Source organism: Anabrus simplex, chromosome 13 (genome assembly GCF_040414725.1).
Source record: "Anabrus simplex isolate iqAnaSimp1 chromosome 13, ASM4041472v1, whole genome shotgun sequence".
NCBI classification, from domain to species: domain Eukaryota; kingdom Metazoa; phylum Arthropoda; class Insecta; order Orthoptera; family Tettigoniidae; genus Anabrus; species Anabrus simplex.
Window position 1 is genome coordinate 8342143 of NC_090277.1, and position 15233 is coordinate 8357375.

Consider the following 15233-nt stretch of genomic DNA (forward strand, 5'->3'; position numbering starts at 1 on the left):
CTTTCACCAGAATGAATACTCCCCCTCCTACTATTCCTATGCTATATCTGCGGTACACCCTCCAGTTCCATGAGAAAACCTCTCCATCCATTATATCATTTCTCAGCCGTGATTCAGCTCCTATTACAATATCTGGTAAGTTTATATCTATTAAATTACTTAATTCTATTCCTTTCTTTACGATACTTGTACAGTTGAGCACTACCATTTTTATATCATCCCTACTTGATTTCGAGTTCCCCGCTCCCTAGGCCACCCCTTTCCCTGAATGTACCTCCCTATAACCCTTCTATACAAATTTTCTAACTTATAGGCAGCACTGTTGTTTAAGTGAAGGCCATCTGAGCGTAGATCCCTATCTCCTACCAGTCCATTATTATCTAGAAATCTCACTCCCAATTTCCCACTTACCCACTCCATAGTCTCATTTAAATCCCAACCATCTTCCAATCACAATATTCCACTGATAACATTCTCTGCTCCCTTAACTCCACCCGTGCTGCATGTACGAGGTCCCACACATCCCCATATACCTGCTTGTCTTACGTGAAACACTACCGCCTTCTCCTTTCCCTCCTCCTTCTCTTCTACTTTCCTTTCCCTTCATTGTGTTAGTGCAATATTAAACTACTACCGAGAAAGGAAGAAAAATCTTCAGGAATAGAATCTGTCTCTGGAAACTGTAAAGGGTAGTTACTTGAAAGTAAAACCAATAATGTATTAATAGAATAACCGGCGATGACCAGGGGAAGTAAACGTGGCACACTTTATTATAGTCCCTTACATTGAAATATACAAAATGAAATTGACCATAGTTTGCAGAATAGATATGTTTTTACATAAAAATCGATTTCCTGGCAGTGAGTAAGAATCTACACAATTAGCCACAGGAACGAAGCTCGTATTACATGTCTGAGAAAATGTAGTATTCACTGTTTGTGCAGTAAGTTTATTTTTACAGTAAAATATCACAAAGTGACAAACGACCACTGCTATTGGCTGAAATGCTATTTCTTTTGCTATTGGCTTTACTTTGCACTGACACAGATAGGTCTCATGGTGACGATGGGATAGGAAAGGCCTGGGAGCTGGAAGGAAGCGTCCATGATCTTAATTAAGGTACAGTCTGGTGTGAAAGTGGGATACCACGGAAAACCATATTTGAGGCTGCCGACAGCGGTTTTCAAACCCACTGTTTCTTGGGTGCAAGCTCACAGCTGCGCGCCTCTAACCGCATGGCCAACTCGCCCGGTTGACTGAAACTAATTTAGTGAGGCACCACTCACAGTATTCAACACAGACAAGTTTTGTACCACCAGAGGAACATTAACACACTGCTAAACATTTAAACCAGTTGGACCGGGTTAGTTTCTCTGGCACAGGGGCTCCATCTATGTGTCGTCTTCATCATCATTTCATGCTCATACCGACACGCAGGTCGCCTACGGGTATGAAATTGAAAAAGACCTGCACCTGGCGAGCTTGTTCTTGGACAATCCTGGCATTAAAAGCCATACGCTATTTCATTTACCACTACTATTGTACACTTCTCCACACTTATTTTCATTTCTTATTCCACTATTTCCTGATTCCATACAGTAACTTGTACTTCCATTTCATCTTCTGCATATCACAGTGTGATCTGTAAATAGTAAGGTGTTTGCCTGCTAGGTTCCCATTTTTTGTTGTATACTCTTGTGGATTTCATTCATGACTGTAATGAAAAGTAGAGGGGATAATATACATCCTTTTTTGAAGTCCTGCTTTACTTTGAATAAGTTTGTTTGTCCTATTGTAGTCTTCATACTACTTACTCACTTTGTTTTTGGCATTTATCAAGGCATCAAAGACCACTTGCTGTGGCTCATGGTCATATGCCTCCTCAGTATCTATAAATGTCATCACTAAATCCTGCCTAAACTCCATCATATTCTGCAGGTTCAATGGATTGAAAAGCTTAAAAATTATGTTTACACTGAGTGTGGAGTACAGCACTGTGTGGAAGTGAAACATGGTTAATAACTGGAGCCGAGAAAAATAGAGTTGAAGGCTTTGAAATGCGATGTTATTGAATGTTGTTGATGATCTGATGTGTAGAACATGTCTCAAATAAAGGGATAATGAATCAGTTTGATGAGAGGAAAACAGTTTGTGAGAATTTGGTCCTAGGAAGGAAGAGTTTGATGGAACAAACCTCATGGTACTGTGAACTTGTTCAGTTAGTTATGAAGTAAAGCACAGAAGACAAAGTGCCAGGAAGATTCCAAGATACGGACTCAGGTGAACAGAGTAATATGCAAATGGAATAGTCACTGAACTTTCAAGAAATTTTGTTCGTCTTGATCACAATCAATGTATGTTGGATTTTTAACAAGAAAAGTCATCTTGCTGTGGTGTCAATTCTGTATAAAACTGTATTTTTTATAGCTATGAATGTGATATAATGTGTCATGTAAAACTAGGGGTCCTTTGACTATGTTCACGATATCTACAGATATGTTAAATTAGATATTGTTTGGAAGTTATCATTGTATTAAAAGTCGTGTAAAACTGGAGGATTTAGCTATGATCGTTGCATCAGTCATCGAAAACTTGAAGTCCTATAGGTTTGATCATGATATCAGCAGTTACGGTATCTAAAAGTTTTAATTTTTTCTGTATGATCTTAATATTTACAATCATATAACATTACAAGCTTGTTGCTTAGTCTGTTGACAAAAAACCTAAGTAGCAATGTCAGCAAAAAGGTTATATATTTTTTTTGTCCCGTGTTTCAGTGTATGGTCTTTGGAACCAATCAGCAACCCCAGTACCTTCTAACTACTTCAGATGCAGTTTGAAATGGATCTGGATGTAAAGATCAAAGAGGAACCAGCCTGGCTTAAAGAAACAACAAATTTATCACTTGTAAGTCTCATTCCAGATAGCCTTATAGAGATCAGAATTTAACCCTCAGTAGCTGAATAAGTTTGACAGGGGCAAAATATACTATGTGTTCACCGAATATTAACAACAGCAGTCTTCATTTGCTAAATGGGCATCTAGGCGTGGTAATTCTCTGTTTTGTTTCTTTGTCTGGGAAAACGCCATCGTGTGCTAAACAAGGCTGCCAACTCTTAGGAACATAAACAACAGTATTGATGTGCATCTATGGATTGAGCTAGTGACATAAACATTGTTCGTGAGAAAGGGACAGGGGTTCTGGTGGTGTAAGCCCCCAGATTTGGGCTACTGTGTGGTCAATTGGCCTGTAGCATTGACTAGGGAGACAGCAGTTCAGTTCTGTTTTATAATGGTGAAAGTTGTGTTAATGTTATGGCTTGACAGCAAAGGAGCCTTGGTTAAGTCCAGCTTGTGACAAATTTGGGATAGGCAGTGTCTCAAGATCAAGCCTTCAGGGCATTTCATTTGTTAAGTATCCTCTCTTTATTATTGAAATGGATTTATGGATTGTGTGCAGTTATGAATTTATTCTGCTTCATTTGGAAATGGAATCTTTATGGGATTGTCATCATCTCCTGTAGTATGTCAGCCAATTGCAGTGCTAGGAATTGCTGAAGTGATGGAAAATGGTGGGTGCTAGATTAGGTTATGGTCAGTTGGTCCCTGGCTTTCATTGTGAGCATATTTTTTCTCGAGAAGAAATTCCAGGTGAGATTTGCATCATTTAAACGTGTTTACAGTGTTACTAATGTTGTGTGAGCATGTAGTAAAATTCTGCCTTGGCAGTTTGCTGTAAGTATAGCTCATCTAAAGCAAATACCCTGATGAAGGTGGAGATGCAGTGGAATATTTTAGAGAAGAAACAAGATATTTTCATGATCTTTACTTGCTCTGTCTGTTGCTACTCTAATCACACCCATTGCAATCTTCTGAGTGTGTGGCTCTCAGTTCTATGGCTCGTCTCCTGATAGCTCAGAAAGTAAAATGGTGACATGCTAATTTCATGTTGGCAAGTGTGATTCAGGTTCTGTCCAGAGTTATTTGAAGAAGCTGAATTATTGCAGTACATGTCTGTAGCTATACTGGCATGAAAGGGAACTCCTGAACATCAGTCTGGTAACTCAGAGTCTTTGAAAACCTTGAAAGTTGGAAGACAGACGTATAATGAATAACTGTGACTTGACAGTAATAATCTATTGCAAACACTGTGAACTGCTAAATTATAGATGATATATTGCCAAAAAGTTGATTAAAGCTAAAATTCTGCAATTAATGCACACTGTTCTCAGAATAAATATATACTTGTTGAGTTCTAATTTACAGGTACTAGAGTAGAGAATGTTGTCTGAACATATTCAAGATGGGAGCATACTGCTGTTCCAGATCTCTACCTTTGATATTTTTTATGTTCTTTGTCAAACATGAACCTTTGATATTTCTTATAATGCTTCTGGATCAAACTTGTACAAATATCAAAATTATGTTAATGATAAGTGTGCCAATATCAGAAACTGTTTGTGAGGTTGTTAAGGTTGGGGTTGGATTAGTCTGTACTTTTTACTGTCAGTATCGAAATTACCTGAGTTACTCTGATTATAAAAGAGGATCGTTGGCCTATTGTACTATTTTAAAAATTCTAATATCCTCCAACACTACTGCAGTACCATTGGCACCAAATGTTAATAATTATTGTTCCTATCTTTACTAGTGTAGAAGAGGATAAATCGTTCATCAGTGTTTTTGAGATTGGATACACCAGTCTGCTAAACAGGATGTCAATACAGGTTTCATTACCCTGGGTTATCCTCACATCCACAATCTGTTGGATGATATTCATGTAAAGGAAAGAGCAGATTTGCCTATGGCATATGAGAGATAAATTAGCTCAAAATCTGAATATAATTTCTCTCAAAGTAAGTATTTTGCTCAGATGTTGAATTCATTTAAAAAGGCAAAAGAGTGCTCAGCTCATTTTATTCCTCAAATACAGATCAGAGTCTATGTTATGTAGGGAACCATTTCTAAGGACTCTAGAATACATGTTTTCTGCAAATATTTTCTTTAATATGCCCCTTTTTAGTGGGCTCTGACACTTTCAAGGACTTAAGGCACATTAGAAATTAACATTTTGTTCCTCTTTGTCATTATTTCCCTCTCTGTTTTGTGCATCTCTTTTCATCCTTTCCTTTGTTCGGTTAATGTTCTCTTTCTTCTATTCTGAATGCGTTAAGTCGGTATATCGTAGAATTTTATACTTTAATACAATTTTATTGGTGAATGGACTTATATTACAATGTATGCTTTTAATTACAGTCCCTCCCCCACCCCTTTAATCAGATGAGGTTTTTATAAATCCAAGTTAGAAATTTAAAGGTGTCATAGTAGATCATGAAGGAGCTTCTGAAACTGTAGATGTACACTCCAACTCTGCTGGCCCTCCACTGATTTTATTATCCCCACAGTTCTACACAGAACACTACATAACATCTTTGTAGTGGTAAAACATTTAATTTGTAGTTAAGGACATGATACTCTATAAGCTTTTGGGCTTACGCCTTGTCAAGAAAATAAGGTGAAATTCTTAACGTTTTGCAGGGAACTGTGCTCTGCGTTCTCAGAAGAAATCCCAACTGTCCACGAGAAGCGCTTCTTAATCAATGACACTTTAAATTTGGAACTTTATAATAGAAGTGGGAAATGGTACGTTGATTTGCCACCAGAAGGCCTCCAGGGTGTGGCAACGCTAGTGTTCGAAGCGGAAGGTGGCTGAACCATCACAATCAGTCTAAGCGGTTCACAAAACATGTTTGCGTGACACATAACATTGGCAGGTGTATGGCATAGACACGCGCCTGGAATGAAACATCTGGTGACAAGGAACGTACGAATTTGGAAAACACTCAGACGAAATAAAAATAGTGAAGGGCCGGTCCCTTAAAGCCCATGTCTTTAAGTACGGGCTGTGAAAGCATTAATGACTACATTAATTTGTAGTTGTTTGAGTTTGGAATAAATCACACCTTTCCCTTCACTATTGTTATTTTGTCTCAGTGTTTTACGAATTTGTATGTTCCTTGTTGCCAGATGTTTCATTCCAGGCTTCTGTCTATGCCATACACCTGCCAATATCATGTGTTATGCAAACACATTATGTGAACCGCTTAGACTGATTGTGATAGTTCGGTCAGCTTCCACTTCAAACACTAGCGTTGCCACATCCTGGGGCCAATCTGGTGGTGAATGAACGTACCATTTTCCACTTCTATTATAATGTTCCAAATTTAAAGTGTCATTGTTTAAGAAGCCTTTCTTGTGGACAGTCCAGATTTCTTCTGAGGACGCAGGGCACAGTTCCCTCGAAATGTTAAAATTTCACCTTATTTTCTTGACACAGCATAAGCCCAAAAGCCTGTACAGTATCATGTCTTTAAATACGGGCCGTGAAAGCATCAATGACAACATTAATTTATAGTGGTTTGAGTTTGGACTACATCACATCTTTCCCTGGAATCTGACTGTGATAAGCCTGAGTTGGACTACATCACATCTTTCCCTGGAATCTGACTGTGATAAGCCTGAGTTGGACTACATCACATCTTTCCCTGGTATCTGACTGTGATAAGCCTGCATCTTTCATGTTTTTTTTTTATTTTGACACTTGGAACCATTCAAATATGCTGTTTGAAACAGAACTGTCTCAATGCAGTAAGTAGTCCCTGTGAGCTCGGCAAAATTAGAGTAGAGAATGCGATTCAAATATTTCAAGGTATTTTAATCAGTCTGTAAACAAACTCTATACTGAGAATAATAAAAGATTTAGAACAGTTTTAACACTTGGGATTGGTTCAAACAACCTCTAAGTTGATTGATATGTTTGGGCATATGAAAACAGTTCATACGATTTAGTGTAAGTCCATGGCAACTTCCTTCCTAATCCTGTGCGAGATGGCCCTAATTCCATCCCTGGTAGGATATCTTCTGTTGTCGCTAGAAAATGTTTCTCGTTTTTTATTTGGTTCTCAGACTCATCCTTTCTCTTACATAAGAAGTGAGTAGTAGAGCTTTTGGTTTTAACAATCCTCTGCTGGTAGAAATCTTCTTTTAACATTAGTGAAATTTTGAAAGCAACTGTAGTACTGGCAGGTAATGAATTATCATGCCCATTTGGTGGTGACTCTAGTTGTTGATGTGTGTTATGTGCATAATAAATATATATTATTTTCCACAGGAAAATATTAAACATGTATCAGAAGTGATAGCTCTGAAACAAGAAGCCAAATCAGAGTTAACAGAGCCAGGGCCAACACAGGAAAAATCTCTTGAGGTAATGTACATGATTTGATAAGTCTTCGTCAGGTAATAGAAATAGTTAGAAAATGGCTCAAAAGATATCAGACATAATTTTAGTGCATACGATTGATAGTCCTACGGAAAGTATACTTTTTATCAGTGTGACTGTTTACTTACCTAATTTTACAGTAACGTTTCCTTGTAGTTTTTCCACGGTCATGCATTATGTATTGTGTAGCCATTACGATTGCTCCAAAGACCAATACGATGTATCATTTGGGAGCTGGTATCATTTCTACTAATACTTTTGACTTCGTAAATATTTTGAAACACAGAGTTGCTTTAAGTTACATTCTTTTTTCACTGTTACTGGATATTTTACTAGTTGCTTCCAAATGAAACACCTTTGCAATCTTATTGATTATTACCAAATGTACCTATGATTCGCTATGGCATTGTACATTGTATACGTATATCGAAGTAAATGACTGTACAAGCAGTGAATAAGAGTTTTTATTAAATTGTATGTCTCTTAGTGTTATCCAGAAACAGCAGGCTGTGGTTCCAATACGTTGTTTCCAATGTAAAGTGTGATGATAACAGCATCCTCACTTCCCTGCTGCCATTCACAATTGAGTAGGTAAGTTTCCATTATATGGGAGGCCTCATTACCTACTACACAGTCACAATCAATTTGGGGAGTTTTTGTTACAATTGCAGGTGCCTTCTCCTACCTCCAGACACATTGCAATTGAGGAGTTTTTTATATATTAGCAGCCACCTTCCTTACTGCAGTCAAAATTGAGCTGTGCTGTCATCATTATAAGTCAGGCTCCATTTTTAATGACAATAACACAGAGTTGGTGAGTTTCCATTATAATAGCAAAGCTGCTATGTCTAATGCCAGTCACATTTTAGATGGGTAAATTTGTTTACAAAGGCGGACACACTTGCCTACTCCCAAACACAATTGGTTATGGGAGTTTTGAACAGAATTACATACTTCCTTGACTTCTGCCAGTCAAATCGAGAAGGGAATTATTCATTAAAATGGTAGCTCCTCCTTACTAATGCCAGTAACACAGGAGTTGGAAAAGGATCCCATTCCTACTGCCAGTCAAAGTCAATGTGGAGAGTAATGATTATTTTAGCAGATGCCCTTCTGCTGAAAGTCAATATCAGTTTGTAAAATATTAGTTATAATGGCAGGCACACCCTTTCTATATTACTACAAATAGACTTAAATATATATATATATATATATATTGATTGCATGTATACAATATTACAATCCTTCATTTACAGATTAACTGTTGCTAAACAGTACATCATATCGAAAAACAGATTGTACCATAATATGCCTCATTTAGTGGTCTAAATGGCTGGTCTTAAGATATATTCTCCTCTCTGATCTATTTATGGGTAAAATTTGAGTTAGAAACAGTGAACGGGGTGAAATTTGGATAAGGTTTTCTCACAGTTCATTACCTTTGGGTACTAATGTGATAGCTACAAACATAGAATTTGGCTCACTTGATTGGGTGGGCCAATATTTGTGTTGAATTAGATGATTCTATCTTTTGTGTAAGTCATTCATACTATGAACTACTATATGTACAAAGAGCAAAATGTACTGTAGGTATATTCAATAAATAAAGACAAATGTAACATATAAGAAATAGGGATATGACAAAACATCATATGACTAAAGTTGTAGATCACTCCAAATTGAATGGAAATTGTGCCATTCATTTTGTGATAGGACTTACTGTTTAGCCATGAACTGCCTCGAATAATTGTCTGCACCATCATTAAAATTGCCTCCATATTTCAATATTCTTCAGGGATAAAGGGTGAAAAATTCAAAGATCTTGGAAATTCCCTGTCAGTTAGGAGCTAAATGTATAATTTTGCATAATTTCAATTTGCAGCCTTGGTTTCCTTACCCATAGAATGGCATGAATTTAATAAATCAAATGCAAGATTTAGCATCACGATAAACTGAATGGTATTTTTACAATTAGAAAAGTCTTCAAGGTGCAGATCACTGCAAAATTTCATGGCATTAGCCAACAGAATTACTGAAGGTTTGTGCAGCTAAGGAAACCTTCATTTTCTGCCTCTCCTACTCTAAATGTTTTCTCCATAATTTATTACCATCCTTCTCCTTCCTGTAAGTTTACAAGTATTTCCACTCAATTTTATTTTCTTCCTGTGGAGCGCTACCATCTATGGGAACCTGCTTTTCTGCCAGCAAATTCCTTGCAAGTTATATAAGATGAGCAGCATCGAGTAAAACAAACAACTTTTGTTCATAATCTGTTGGATAGGGAAAACAACACTGAGAGTTCAGTCCATCAAATCTCACCCCTAAGCCTTGCATCATACACCTATTAGTCACACACTACTGCAACAATTTTTATACCTGTCTCATGCCTTTCTCTCAAGTACTGTTTCACCAAATTTAACTTCACTTCTTCCGGCACACCATTGACAAGGCAATAACATACTGGTATTTTCCAGCTTCTATTCAGTGTTGTCACCATAAATATTAATGCCTCCTTGGCCGCTTCGCACTCCTCAGTGTCTAAATACCCCTGACCTAAGTCAACATAGCCACAAATCTGTTTAATGTCCCAAACCAAGTTCTTTTTAATAGCCATTTCATCAAACATTAAAGTTCCAAGGATTGGTTCTGAACTATCGTTAACTTATTTGAATTCTTTTCAAAACTCTCCTCTGTGAAACCTGGACTGATATCAACAGATGTTGCCCAACGTGGAAGAGTTCGACAATGCGGTAGATTAAGTAACTCCTTGAAGTAACAGTATGCCTGAGATGAATAAAAGTTTATAGTCAAAGCAAACTTCCTCACAGACTGGGGATACTGATGCACAGTTGGATTGGCCTTAAGTCTGATCAAGTCTTGGATCACCTGTTGGAAGTAGTTACCCAAAACCTTCAGAGCTGAAGCATTAAGACTTTTGTTAAGACCATGATGATTTCTTGTTGATTTAAACGTTATTCTTATGCCTGTTTGCTTTCTGCACAGTGACTTTATATTTCATTTTCAGCTGTTTTAATTTCCTGCCAGTCTGCTTTAATTTCTTAGGGCTGGGGCAGAAGCTGTTGTTCTGGTCATCGGTCTGGTGATCTGAAAAATAAAAGTAACTTTTAAACAATGTCATCCAGCACAATAAAATTTTATATTGCATAATAAATAGGAGTAGCAAGTGATCAAGGATGTAAATAATTTCTAATTATTTAATAGTCCCTACCTTATATACTTACATCGTTTAGCAGGAGGCTCCTCATCAATCACCTCAGGGAATTTTTGTTGTCACGTTTCGCTTGGATGGGGGAGCTCCGTTTTCTTTGTCGGTAAATAAGGAGGAAAATTAAATATAGTTGGGACGGCATCTGCCAGTAATCGCCATTGGTCATTTGCTTCATACATGTACTTATCATCAAAATGTAAAGAACGTAAGTGACTGTATAGAGTGGGATACCATTTATCTCTTTTCGTCCTCACAACCCACTGTTGAGTTAATTCCTTGTTCTCTAAAGGAAACATTATCCAAAAAATAATCACCGTGGCTATCAGTATTTTCGCTGTGTAAGCATTAAAATCTGTTTACAGTAATTACAAACAGAAATAACAAAAATGTGATCTCGGCTATCTCTCAGCAATACTTACATAAAATAAGATATATCCTTTTTTTTATTACTTCATTTAGTACAACCGTATGCTGAGCATATGGATGGTATTCTTGAAAGCAAGAATCTTTCGTTTCACGCCCAAAATCTTATGAAAAGCTACGAAATTAAATTGCCCTGCACTATCTCCCTGTCACCTCAGAATATGTTCTCGTGCCAAAAAGTTTTGCTTTGACACCCGTTAATGTGGCTGCCCTTTATCATTGTTCAGCAGGGAGCTCTGATGTCAGGTGTACAGCCCCTGTATGTAATTCTAGCTCGTTGCTCCATTCATTATCCCTCCTACACAGTATCCCACTGATAATTATCTCTGCTTCCTTAAACTTCTTCCATTCTGCAGTAATCAGATCCCACAAATCTCCTGCTTGCCCTACAGTGAAAATAATCACTGTCTCCTTATCCCCCTTCCGCATTTCTATTTTCCTCAACATCTGCCTTAATACTCCACTCTGGTTCTCTTTCCTCCAAGTGCCTGACCATAGCCTCATCCCCACCCACTTTAGATCCCTTCCTCTCTCGGTCACTTCTTCCTCCCTCTCCTTCCTCCTATCCACTACTCTACATTTTGCTTTCCCCTTGACCCCGCTGATCTTCCTGCAGTGACCAGAACCAACCTCACCTGGGCCAACTCCCTAATGATAACCCTTACCTATTGTTGTCCTTGATGTTAAAACATTTGCCCAACTGACCTCCCTTCCCTTTTGCCTACTTCCCAGCTCTCTGAGGATCAGAAGAGCCAATCCTGAGTTTCAGTTACAGGCACATTGGCGGCGAGGAAACAAGAAGATGCAGAAGCAGAATAAGAAGATATACCTACTCTATACAGTAAGTGATTGAGGCCTGAACATTACCGACAATAATAATTTTTCAGCTTAACCCAGCTATAATAGAGGATGCTGGAGCTGCTAAGACCGGGAGTTCAGGACCGGATGCTGCGTATTTTCTGAGATGAAAATCTCAACTTAGTATTGACGGGGATTCGATCCTCAGCTTTCCAGGTGGGAAGTCAGCATCTAAGCCACTGAGGTATGCACACTCCCACTCCCCACTCGGTCGGTCGGTCGGTCGGTCCCAACAGCAAGTGTTTATACATTTCTGATTATTTGAGTGTCATATGATAGAATCTGGTGATGTTCTTTCAAGAATGAAACATCACAAAGCTGTTTTTGTGGTAATTAAAAATAAATGTGAAAGAAAGGAAGAGATTAAAATTAGGTCTATTAGGCAGTACCATATCGCAGATAAAACAGGCATGAGGGAGTTTTTAATAAGTAACTATGATCAGTGGAAAATGATAAATAAAAACGTAAACAGACTCTGCGATGGGTTTAAAGCAATTGTTTAGGAATGTGAAAATAGGTTTGTACCTTTAAAGGTGAAAAGGAACAGTAAAGATCCACTATATTATAACAGGGAGGTAAAGAGACTGAGAAGGAGGTGCAGGTTGGAAAGAAATAGTTAGAAATGGCTGTGGAAGTAAGGAGAAATTGAAGAAACTAGGAAATTGAATCTAGCAAAGAAGTCAGCAAGCATAATTGGTGGCCATACTAATTTTAGTGAAAAATGGAAGAGTATGTATAGGTACTTTAAGGCAGAAACAGGACATTCCAGGAATCATTAATGAACAAGGAGAGTTTATATGCGAGGATCTTCAAAAGGCAGAAGTGTTCAGTCAGAAGTATGTAAATATTGTTGGTTACAGGGATAATGTCCAGATAGAGGAGGTGACTAATACTAAAGAAGTATTAAAATTTACCTATGACAGCAATGACATTTGCAGTAAGATACAAAAGTTGAAAATTAGAAAAGCAGCTGGAATTGATAAGGTTCCGGGGAATATAGTAAAGACAATGGTTTGGGATATAGTACCATATCTAAAGTACTTGTTTGATTTTTGTTTGCATGAAGAAACTTTACCAAATGAATGCAGAGTTGCTATAGTAGACCCTGTATATAAAGGAATGGGTGATAGACATAAAGCTGAAAATTACAGGCCAGTAAGTTTGACATGCATTGTATGTAAGCTTTGGGAAAGCATTCTTTCTGATTATATAAGACATGTTTGCAAATTTAATAAATAGTTTGATAGAAGGCAGTTTGGATTTAGGTAAGGTTATTCCACTGAAGCCCAACTTGGAAGATTCCAGCAAGATATAGCACATATCCTGGATTCAGGAGGTCAATTGGACTGTATTGCGATTGACTTATCTAAGGCATTTGATAGGGTAGATCTTGGGAGACAACTGGCAAGAATGAGTGCAATGGGACTTGACAAAAGAGTGACTGAATGGGTGGCTATGTTTCTAGAAAATAGAACTCAGAGAATTAAAGTAGGTGAAGTTTTATCTGTCCCTGTAAAAATTAAGTGGTGAATTCCTCAAGGCAGTATGATAGGACCTTTATATTTCCTTATGTAGGTATTATATCAATGATATGTGTAAAGAAGTGGAATCAGAGATAAGGCTTTTTGCAGATGATGTTATTCTGTACAGAGTAATAAATAAGTCACAAGATTGTGATCAACTGCAAAATGACCTCGATAATGTTGTGAGATGGACAGTTGGCAATGGTATGATGATAAACGGGGATAAATGTCAGGTTGTGAGTTTCACAAATAAGAAAAATCCTCTCAGTTTTAATTCATGCATTGATGGGGTGAAAGTTCTCTTTGGGGATCATTGTAATACCTAGGTATTAATATAAGTAAAGATCTTCATTGGGGTAATCACATAAATATGGTTGTAAATAAAGGGTACAGATCTCTGCATATGGTTATGAGAGTATTTAACTTACGGGTTGTAGTAAGGATGTAAAGGAGAGAGCATATTTGTCTGTGGTGAGACCCCAACTAGAGTATGGTTCCAGTGTATGGGACGCTTACCAGGATTACTTGATTCAGGAACTGGAAAAAATCCAAAGAAAAGCAGCTCGATTTGTTCTGGACGATTTCCGACAAAAGAGCAGCTTTACAAAAATGTTGCAAAGTTTGGGCAGGGAAGACTTAGGAGAAAGGAGACGAGCTGCTCGACTAAGTGGTATGTTCCGAGCTGTCAGTGGAGAGATGGCGTGGGAGGACATCAGTAGACGAATAAGTTTGGATGGTGTCTTTAAATGTAGGAAAGATCACAATATGAAGATCAAGTTGGAATTCAAGAGGACAAACTGGGGCAAATATTCGTTTATAGGAAGGGGAGTTAGGGAGTGGAAGAACTTACCATGGGAGATGTTCAATAAATTTCCAATTTCTTTGAAATCATTTAGGAAAAGGCTAGGAAAACAACAGATAGGGAATCTGCCACCTGGGAGCCTCCCCTAAATGCAGATCATTAGTGATTGATTGATTGATTCTTGATTGATTCATTGATAGATAGAAATCCAATTTGTTCTTCAAGCGTTTGTTTTGAGTGATTAAACTACATTAAAATATCGGGTTTTGTTTCGAAGTGGCAGGTATGTTGTTTTATAAGGCGCGTATTAGCCAGTTGTACAGCTTAACCGTTAATTGCGTTACATAGATATTTTCTTCATTGTGGTATTGTGATTTCTATCATTTTATAGTGTGTTCACAACCTCTAGCATATTGTCGGTAATGTTCAAGTTTCAATAATTTACTTTTGCCAAACTTATAGATCTCAATTGGAAACCGTACCATATTAACACTAAGTTTTCTCAGTCTTCAGCATTCTAGCCTACATATTTCGTATTTTTAATATTTTTAAACTTTTATTTTTAGATGATACTTTCAGAAGGAAGTTATAAAATGTAGTGAAATATTTTAATTATTTTGTTTATATGGTATTTACATCTGTGTGCGAATTAAAAGCGACGCCTCGAATGTTGAGTTTTTCCTTACACTGTAGGCTGCAAAAGAAGCATTCGAAATCTTGTCGTTTAGGATATCTGTAACATTATCTGAATGTGTAGAATTCTTGGTATATCAGTGTTGTTATGGATATTCTTCTCTATCGCATCATTACTTGACAACAGCTATATCCAGTACTTAGTCCTCATGTTTTAATTAACAGTAGGCTGCCTCTCTTTTGTAACATATTTCCTGATAATTATTGGTGTGTAAAAGATCTTCTTCAGGGGCGAGTGGCGGTGAGTTATCATGGGTTCAAATTTCACGATAGGCAACCCTGCAAATCATTATCATGTTTTCCTCATTTTCTCATTAAATAACCTTAATTCTAAATTCTGGCTCTAGAAACTGTAAAATGCAGTTACTCGAAAGTAAAACCAATACTATATTAATAGATTAACCAGTGATGGCCAGAACAAGT

At 37.4% G+C, this 15233-nt stretch overlaps 1 protein-coding gene across 1 annotated transcript in view; it reads left to right on the forward strand.

The window, feature by feature from the left end:
* The first annotated feature begins 2777 nt into the window (after window positions 1–2777).
* Window positions 2778–15233, forward strand: part of LOC137502942 (zinc finger protein 782-like) — a 78943-nt gene continuing 66487 nt past the window's right edge. The window contains exons 1-3 of the mRNA XM_068230162.1: window positions 2778–2907; window positions 7172–7267; window positions 7770–7873. The gene's annotated coding sequence lies outside the window, so the exon portion shown is untranslated. The remainder of the gene's footprint in view (window positions 2908–7171; window positions 7268–7769; window positions 7874–15233) is intronic.